General features: G+C 37.4%; 1 pseudogene; it reads right to left on the reverse strand.

Moving 5' to 3' along the window:
• Window positions 1-2,976: 2,976 nt before the first annotated feature.
• On the reverse strand, window positions 2,977-5,366 carry LOC138877008 (premnaspirodiene oxygenase-like; annotated as a pseudogene).
• Window positions 5,367-9,633: the final 4,267 nt, after the last annotated feature.

The raw sequence follows: 9,633 nt of genomic DNA on the forward strand, positions 1-9,633 counted from the left end.
CGGGAGTTTTCATAACTTGGGCATCCCATATTTGTCCAGGAGAGAATGTTGGGCCCAGCAGAGGCTCATCTACATTGATCACTTCGACGGGGTCGACGGGGGCCCTCTCCCTCCAACGAGGGGCTTTGTTATTAGTTTCTTCAGGTTTATCAACCAAGTGCCCCTCAGCACCTGATGTGTTTTGGTCAATGGTTGGTTCGGGGAGTTCGTCTAAGCCCCCTTTAATAATTCCCTCAGATCGGGTCCACCTCGACAGCCTCAGTTCTAGGAACCTCCGGCTCAGTCACCTTCAGCTTAGTAGATTTAGAGGCAACATGACTTCTTCTCACCGAAAGTACAAGCGGGCAGTCATCACTCTCTTCGCCCTCAGCACAATGACCTTCGGCCGCCTCCCTAGTTGAGGTTAATGAATCAGCCTCGGTCCTTTAAACTTTAGCCTTTTTTGGCCTCGAGGACCTGGACGATGATTTCTTCTTTTCCTTAGCAGGCTTCGGGGTATCTACTTCCCCGACGAGGGTTCCCTCATCAAAACGGCCTCTTTATGGCCTACATAGGCACAAAGGATGAGAGAACTAGTGAGAGATATCATCACTAAAGAGCTTGAATATGAACAGAGATAAAAACTCACCATGATTTTTGTCCTCCCAATGGGTCTTAGCCAGATCGCGCCACACACGCTTAGCATATGGACAGATCGAATTAAGTCACCGGACCCAGCCCGAAAGATCGTTGACAGCACTGGGGTACCACTCAACAACTGTATCATCGAAGAAAGTTATTTCAAAGTCAAGAAAAGGTATCTGATCAGTGGAACATGTTTACTTACGATTCATATTCCATTTCTTGGGGAATAGCATTCTCTTAGCAGGGATCAGGTCTGAGGTCCTGACTCGGACAGTGCGGCTCACCCACCCTTGGTGCTTGTCTTAATCGATGCTAGCAAAGAAGGCCTTCGGGGATCGATGTTTCAGCTTAATTAGGCCACCTCGATAGGGTCGGGGGCTATACAGTCTAATTAGATGGTCGAAGGTAAAAGATGTTACGCCCCAAAACCGAGGAGCACGACTGGCGCTCAACCCAATGAACTCGACTGAGCAAGCCTGTTAGATTTCATTCTACCCAAAGTCATCCTTGAATAAAGAGGAGATATACTCCATTATTCAAACTCTGAAAATATTTCATTAACAACTTTTACTTTGGTTCCATTAGCAGTTTCAACCATAGTATCCAAAATATGATAATTTTTATAGATATGAAGGAAGACATATTTGCCAAATACCAATATTTCCAATTTAATTCTCGATACCAAACACCACCCACAACCTATCTACGGAGCCTCTAAATACAACCGATGAGTAATATGAAAATGCCAGCAACAAGGCTCCGACTATATCTCAAAATACAAAGTACATGATAAACAATGGTACAGGATCCCGAAATGAAGTGAGGCTCACCAAGTCAGCTGAAAGGATGATGTGGCACTAGCTGTGACCAACACTGTCTGCTATAGAAACACCTACATCCATTTAAAGATATAGCGCCCCCGACAAAAGGGACATTAGTGCCATCGAATAACACTAGTATATATAACTAAACACCATCTAGTTAGAAAGAACTTTCATACAAGAATAAAGAGGAAATCACAAAGACAACAAAGTTTCAAATAAGCATCATGTCAACAATATAAGGAGGTTCACATGATTTTCACATAGTTTTTGAAATTTTAGATTGGAGCATCCAACACTGTTGCATCATTATTCACTTTGCCACCGCTTCTTTGAGTGAAGTCCGATCACGGCCCGATCGGCTAAGCTGTCTCCCAGAGACGTTACCATTATTTCATTCATACTTTCTAGTTTCAAACATCAATACATTACCACCATGTGTATATATCATGGTGTACGATCACGGCCCGATCGGCTAAGCCATCTTACCAAGACGTTACCTCAATCACAATTTCATTCTCACTTTTCGATTTCAATATCAGCACAATACCACCATGTGTGTAGCATGGCATCCGATCACGGCCCGATTGGCTAGGCCGTCTTACCAAGACATTACTCATTTTCCATCATTCATCTCATTTCACATATATCAGTTCATAGGCACATGGGGCTACAATTATCACATCATACTTGGCACTAGGCCACATTTCATAGTTCAAACTCTTTTCCTCCAAATATCACATCAATATCCATTTCAACATCAAGCCATTCAACCCAAGATGTCAAGTACATATGAGTGGAATCATGAATCATGGGCATATACACTATTTCGGACAATCATACACCTAATGTTTATTAGCAATGGAACTTTAAACACAACGGATTCTTCCAAAAGAGATGGGACACACCAAACCACAACATAAACACACATCAAAGGCATAAACAAGCAATTACACTAATTATTCTTGAATTATTCTTTTCCAATCATGATAATATATAATTTCAACATCAAAGTATGTAACAACTTGGATCATATTGAATGTACTTATAAGGCAAAACATTATCTCGAACAGCCGTTTATGAGCATAAATTGTGTATAAAGCCTTTAGGGCACTTTATTATTGAAGTCATTTATGGAAATCAGAGTCAAGGCTCATTTCATAATCTATTTCATATTTTCTCATGGCATAGGCATCACTAGGCACAATTATAACTCAAGCTCTTGGCACATTGGCCACATGTTATTTCCCAAATTCATTTGATTTATTTCAAACATCTTTATACATTACCAACAACTGGGCACAATTAATCAAATACTTTTAGTACATATAAGAACAATTAGGAGGATCAACCATAATGAGTTTTCTCACACAATTTGGCAAAAATTAAATAATGATTCGAGTTAGCTAGTTGTGTAAAAATCTCATTAATTAACTCATATTTTAAACTCAGTTGGGTTTATGTCGATAAGTAACTGACAAGAACATTTCGTTTGTTATTCATCAAAACTCACATAGCTCAAGATCAACAATTCACAAAACAGAATATGATGATGCCATCATATTACTCTTCTTTATACTAGAGGGATGTAAGTATGTATATTGTGTCCTCATGGACCGCACCTCACTACATTCAAAAATATAAAAACAACAGAAAATCTTATTGTGTCGAAAACTATAATGACATATTTCTATATGCAAGACGACGCAAATACTAGAACCAAAGCAGCAAAGGAAGAAAGTACAGTGGTTGACAACGAAATTCAATTGCAAGATTCTTCTTTTAAGAAAAGGTTTGACGCCATGAGATCACTCTTGACAATGTTGATAAGGAGTAGCGATTAAGTGTAGGTCATTCTTTCTAGCACAAGCTGCTCCAGCCGCCTCAGTCAAGTCTAGTTCACTTGGATTGATTTCAGTTGGGAGTTTCCAGTCAAAATGATACAACAATTGAGCTAGTGGAAAATAAACATTTGCTAAACCAAATGATATTCCAGGGCAAATTCTCCTTCCGCTACCGAACGGAAGATATTCAAAATTATTACCAGTATAATCCATAGAGTTATTTTCAAATCTCTCAGGTTTAAAGCTTTCTACATCATCCCAATATTTTGGATCTCTTCCCATTGCCCAAACATTAACCATGACTTTTGTTTCCAATGGAATAGTGTAGCCATTTAAGTGTGTTTCTTCTCTACATTCTCTTGGAAGCAAAAGAGGTAGCGGAAGGTGGAGTCCGAAAGTTTCTTTAATGACCATCTTTAGGTATTTGAACTCCTCGACATCAATTTCACCAAAAGTTTCTTTCCCTCTCAAGATTTTTCTTACCTCTCCTTGAGCTTTGGCAAATACACTTGGATTCTTCATCATTTCGACCATGGCCAATTAATTGTTGTTGCTGAAGTTTTTGTTCCCACAGCAAACATGTCCTTCATTTTCGAGCAAGTTACCATATTCATTTCTCTTACAAACTTCTTGACAAATTTCTACTGAAATATTCAAATAACATATTTGTACTACGTTTGTGCTACTACCTTTATTCTACACCGAGAGGAACTTTTAAATTTTCTATGCCAAAACCCAAAATAATTTTTATCATGTTATTTTACTACTTGTTTCGTTATCCTAGTGCCAAGTTGTGGTGATTGAAATAACATTTGTTGTAATTTTCAAATGTGTAAATTTTATGATGAAAGTAAGATAGTTGTCCTATTTGAAAGCTAACTAAAGTGACTCTTTAAGTACAAAAATTAATTATGCAATTTGAGAACGTTAGTGTTGAAGATAAATCATAATACTTCATCAATTTCACTTGTGGTAATAAATATGTCATGAAATACGTGTGGCTATGATAGCATGTTATTAAAGGTAAAATAAAAAGTTTAAAGTTAAATTATTTCTTATATAGGAATACGTCATTCTTTATGGAATAGAATAAAAATAAGTATCACATAAAGTAGAACAGAAGGAATACTAACAATGACGGTAGAAATATGTAGTATATAGTACTTACAAAGATAATAGCTTTGATGTTGTCGTTAGTGATTGGAAATTGAAGATCTCCTTCCTTCATAAGTCTTAGCAGTACATCAATTATACCTTCACCTCCTGATTCACAGTTGGTCTTTGCAACCTTCTTGTGCTCAGTGATGATATTATCAAGAATCTCATCTAGTTCATTGTGTGCATCCATCACTTTAGCCTTCATTCCAGTAAGTACATGAAGAAACTTCAATGAAGGGAATATATCAGCCACATCAAACCCTTCCATTAAGTTTGACACTTTTTTGACTAATCGTGCAAATTCATCTTGCTCCTTGTATTCTTGTCCAAAGGCTGATCTACATGTCATAGAGCTTGTGAATAGAGCAAACCTTTTTGTTACATTAACCGGCTTACCAGGAGATGATCGAAAAAATTCAATCATACGATGAACTTCATCTTGTCTAATTGAGTTGAATGACTTGACGTTTTTGGCACTGAGCAATTCCAAGAGACAAATTTTACGCATTTGTCTCCAGTAATTTCCATAGGGAGAAAAGGCAATGTCCGTCCCATTATAAAAAACAATCTTGGCAGCTACAAGTAAAGGCCTAGATGCAAAAGCGAGGTCATGAGTTTTTAGTACTTCATTTGCCATCTCAGGAGAAGTAATAACAACTAGAGAAACTTCGCCTAGTTGAAGGTGCATAATTGGTCCTTATTTTTTGGCTAAATCTCTAAGGACATGATGTGGCAGTCCACCTAGCAAATGAAGCATGCTTCCAATAATAGGTAATTTCCATGGACCTGGAGGCAATCTTTTGGTTTGGCTATTGGAATTCTTCAATTTCTTAAATAAAAAGAGGAATGACACAAAAAGGAAAAGGGAAAAGAAGTTGAAGAACTGCATTTTGGGAGGGAAAGGGGGGATTATTTGGCTTGATAGGTTCTGCAAACTGTTGTTGCAAATATATGCTCTTTTATAGGCATTTCGTTTAGGCAAGAAATGGGATTTCTCTAAAAAAAAAATATGAGATATGCATTTTTCAGCAACTTTTTTTTGTCAATGAAAAGTACGTCACTTGTCTCATTGAACACATTACAAACATGTGGAGCCAAATATGAAATTTATTTTTGGGAAAAAGGTAAACTTTGTTCTTAGTAATTTTTGTGAGTGAAGCTCTTAGTAAGCAATGAAGCATTACAAACAACATTGTCAATAGTTACAAAGGGTTTTCTTTTAGCAACTATTGACTTTTCTGCATATACAAAAATATCGCGCGGATAATTTTCTTTTCAAACGAATAAAAGGCAAAAATACGTAAATAAGCATATATAATTCCAAAGGTGAAGTGGTCCATCAGTATTTATTCAAGGTTCAAGCTCCATCGTGCCTTTGAAATTTGCTTTAATAGAAGAAAGAAATATACATTCAAATGCGGCTGCTGGAAAAATAAGGCTAATGATATGAAATTAGTACACTCAGAAAGTGAAAACATGGATATTGTGCCTTAACTCTCTATCTATACAAGATGTGAGTTAGGCATACCTAACTTGTTTCTCCTTATCAGCCTCCAAATTAAGTTTACAAGTCTTTCTATTGTTTTGCTTCAAGTGCCAAAGACTTTTCTCTATGCACTTATCTCTAGCTACATTTATTCCTAGTTTGTAAACGACTAGGTATACACAGTAAATGTTCCAAAAAAAAAAAAAAGATTAGAAGAATACACAGTAAATGTGCTTATTCTCACTTTTTACCGGTCTTTGGTTATATTTATGTCAACCAAAAGGTTATATTGCATTTGTGTAATGACCAAAAGGTCATCTTATAGTTTAGAACTTGATTCTAGGTTCCGAGGTCTTTAAAACCTCATTTTATTCCTCCTCGATTTGCGTGCACAGATCGGGCGAGTTTCCGAAAAACTTTTATGTTGAAAGTTGATGAAAATAATAATTTTTGCCTTTAAAAATTAATTTAGTTGACTTCGGTCAACATTTTGAGTAAACAGATCCGGACTCATGTTTTGACAGTCCCGGTGGGTTTGTATCGAAATATGGGACCTGAGCATATACCCAAAATCGAATTTTGAGGTCCCTAGTTCGAGATATGAATTTTTGATGAAAATTGAAAATCTAGAAAATAAATGGTTTTAAAAATTTGGTTAATGTTTGATCTCATTGATATCAGGTCTGTATTTTAGTTCTGGAACCCGGTACAGATTCATTATGATATTTAAGACTTGTCTGTGAAATTTAATGAGAAACGGAGTTGGTTTGACGTGATTCGGACGTCCGGTTGTGAAAATAGGAATTTTTAAGTGTTCTTAAGAATTTCATTTGATTTGGTGCTAAATTCATAGTTCTAGGTGTTATTTTGGTGATTTGATCACGCGAGCAAGTCCGTATGATATTATTAGACTTGTGTGCATGTTTGGTTTGGAGCCCCAATAGCTCGGGTGAGTTTCGGATCGGCAACGAGATGTTTTAGACTTAGAAATATGGTGTGTTTTACTGCAGCTGGTGTCCTGTTATTTTGTGCTTCACAATCGCGAAGTCATTCTCGGAATCGCGAAGGGGAATCTGGACTGGGGAGTATTTTACACTACGTGAATGCAAGACCCTGGTCGTGAACGCGGAGCATTGGAGGGAGTTGCTCTACGCGAACGCGACCCTTCGAACGCGAACGCGTAGCTCTATCTAGGCTGGGCAGGGGACCTGGGAAACTCTACGCGAATGCGAGCCTTGTCACGCGAACGCGAAGGTGAGGCGGGCTAAACCTTCGCGAACGCATAGTGCCTCCCACGATCGCGTAAGTCCTTTGGAGGCTGCCATTCGCGAATGCGACAATGTCCTCGCGAACGGGATGAACACTGTTGCCCAGCTATTAAAATGTCCCATTACGGGACTTAGGCCATTCTTTCAAATTTTCAAAAGCCAAACGACTTAGGGACAATTCTCTCAAACTAATTTCTTCTCCAAAGTGTTGGTAAGTGATTCCAAATCATTTTCTTTTAATTACCCATTGCATTCCATGAATTTACAACCTAAAATCTAGGATTTCCATGGTAGGAATTGTTGGGTAGAATTAGGAATTTTTGAGAAATTGGGATTTTGAACTCAATTTGGGATCGGATTTCAAAACTAATTACATATTCGGGCTCGGGGTGAATAGATAAATAGATTTTGGTTCGAACCTCGAATTTTGAGCAAGCGAGCCCGGGGTCGATTTTTGACTTTTTGGGGAAAGGCTTGGGAAATCTAAATTCATGCATTGTAGTTGATTCCTTTAGCAATTATCGATGTTATTGAGTTAATTGTGGCTAGATACGAGTGGTTTGGAGGTGGATACTAGAAAAAAAGCGGTAATTGAGTATTAAGTGGCCCGCGGAGCGAGATAAGTATCGTGGTTAACCTTGGTTTGAGGAATTAGGTCTTATTTGCCTATTTGCTATGTGTTTGAATGTTGAGTACAATGCATAGGTGAAGTGATGAGTACCTATATGTTGTTGTTGGGTCATAACATACTAGTGAGTCTTATTCATAAATTTGTAGTTTTCGTGATTATATTATCCATGTTTAGACTAGTTTATTGTTATGTTGATCATTCTTATCATATGTACGGATTTTGGTGTTGATTGGGTATTGAGTCAAAGTTGAGGTTGATATTGTGGAAGCAAATGTTGAAGTAAGACTTGTTGTTGTCACTTCTATCTCCCTATTATTATTGGTCCTTGTTTTAGTGAGGGAGAGTGTTAATGCACGAAGGGTGATGAATTTGATGAATTTGAAAACGTCAACCGCGGGCTTGCTTGATCAAAATTCGAGATTCTGACCAAAAATTCGATTATCCATTTACCTCTGAGCCCGGTTATGTAATTTATTTTGAAATCCACCCTCAGTTTGAGGTCTAAATCCCAATTTTATAAAATTTCCAATTTCTACCCAAATCCCTAATTTCTACCATGGAAATACAAGATTTGATGTTAAAAACACATGAAAAGTAGTAGGTAATTGAAGGAAAATAGATTATATTTTCTTACCAAGCCATCGTAAAAGCGAAGTCTGGGATGTCTGCAATTGAGGATTTTTTTTCGTAAATGCGAAGACTGCCCTGCCCAATCCCCCTTCGCAATTGCAAGCTCAAGCTCAACTTCGCAAAAGTGAAGTTCAAATTTGCGAACAGGTCATCGCAAAGCAATACCTGCAGCTCAGCACCAGAACTGAAGCACACCAGTAGTGTTCAACTATCCCAAACTCATCCGAAACGCGTTCGAAACTCACCCGAGCCCCTCGGGCTCCAAACCAAATATGTACACAAGTGTAATGTCATCATATAAACTAGCTTGCGTGATCAAAATATGAAAATAACATCTAAAACCACGAATCGAACATCAAAACACATGAAATTCAAAAGAAAACTCAAGAACCTCTATAATCACAACTACGTGTCCGAATCCTATCTAGCTAACTCCAAATTGCACCAAATTTTGCCGACAAGTTTCCAATAGAAAAATGAACTTATTCTAAGTACCAAAATCAAAATCCAAACCCGATAACCGTAAAGTCGACCTACTCTCAAACCTAGGAAATTTCCAACTTTCAATTTGTTAACTTTCGGCTAAACAAGTCAAATAAACATCTGATACAAAAATATAATAGTATCTAGCTTTAAACTCTGAGCCTAAAAGTCTATGAAGCCTCTAAAAAATTAGGGCAGTTTGTTTGGGACATAACTCACGTGCAAATTTTTAACTAGAAATAATAAAACAAAATAAAAGGGATGGAATCAAAGCAATAAACTCCATGATCTGAAATGGAGCTCACCAAAGTCTGCTACAGTGGGAGGTGGTCCTAACTCGTAGCCTGCTCGTCTGTAAAACCTATGCCTATATTGACATAAGTCAATGTAGGTTTCAAAGAAAACATTAAAATATCGGTAAACTACAACAATACTCATGTAAAATAATCCTCCCACTAAAGCTAGAATGTGACTCTAAAAGAAATATGCATGCATGATCATATACAGTTCTAACAAAAATTTCTTATGAATTAGTTGAAGCAAACAATTCGTATATCTTGTTTGAATTAAACCCTAAGGATACCTTATTTTCTGGAAGTGCTCAAGCCGTTGTGTCTATTGTTGAAGGTATGAGAGTTTCACATTTTACGAGGAGTTTTCTTCATTTCACAATCTTTTGGTTGAAAGA

The sequence above is a fragment of the Nicotiana sylvestris genome, chromosome 9, assembly GCF_000393655.2.
Source record: "Nicotiana sylvestris chromosome 9, ASM39365v2, whole genome shotgun sequence".
NCBI classification, from domain to species: Eukaryota; Viridiplantae; Streptophyta; class Magnoliopsida; order Solanales; family Solanaceae; genus Nicotiana; species Nicotiana sylvestris.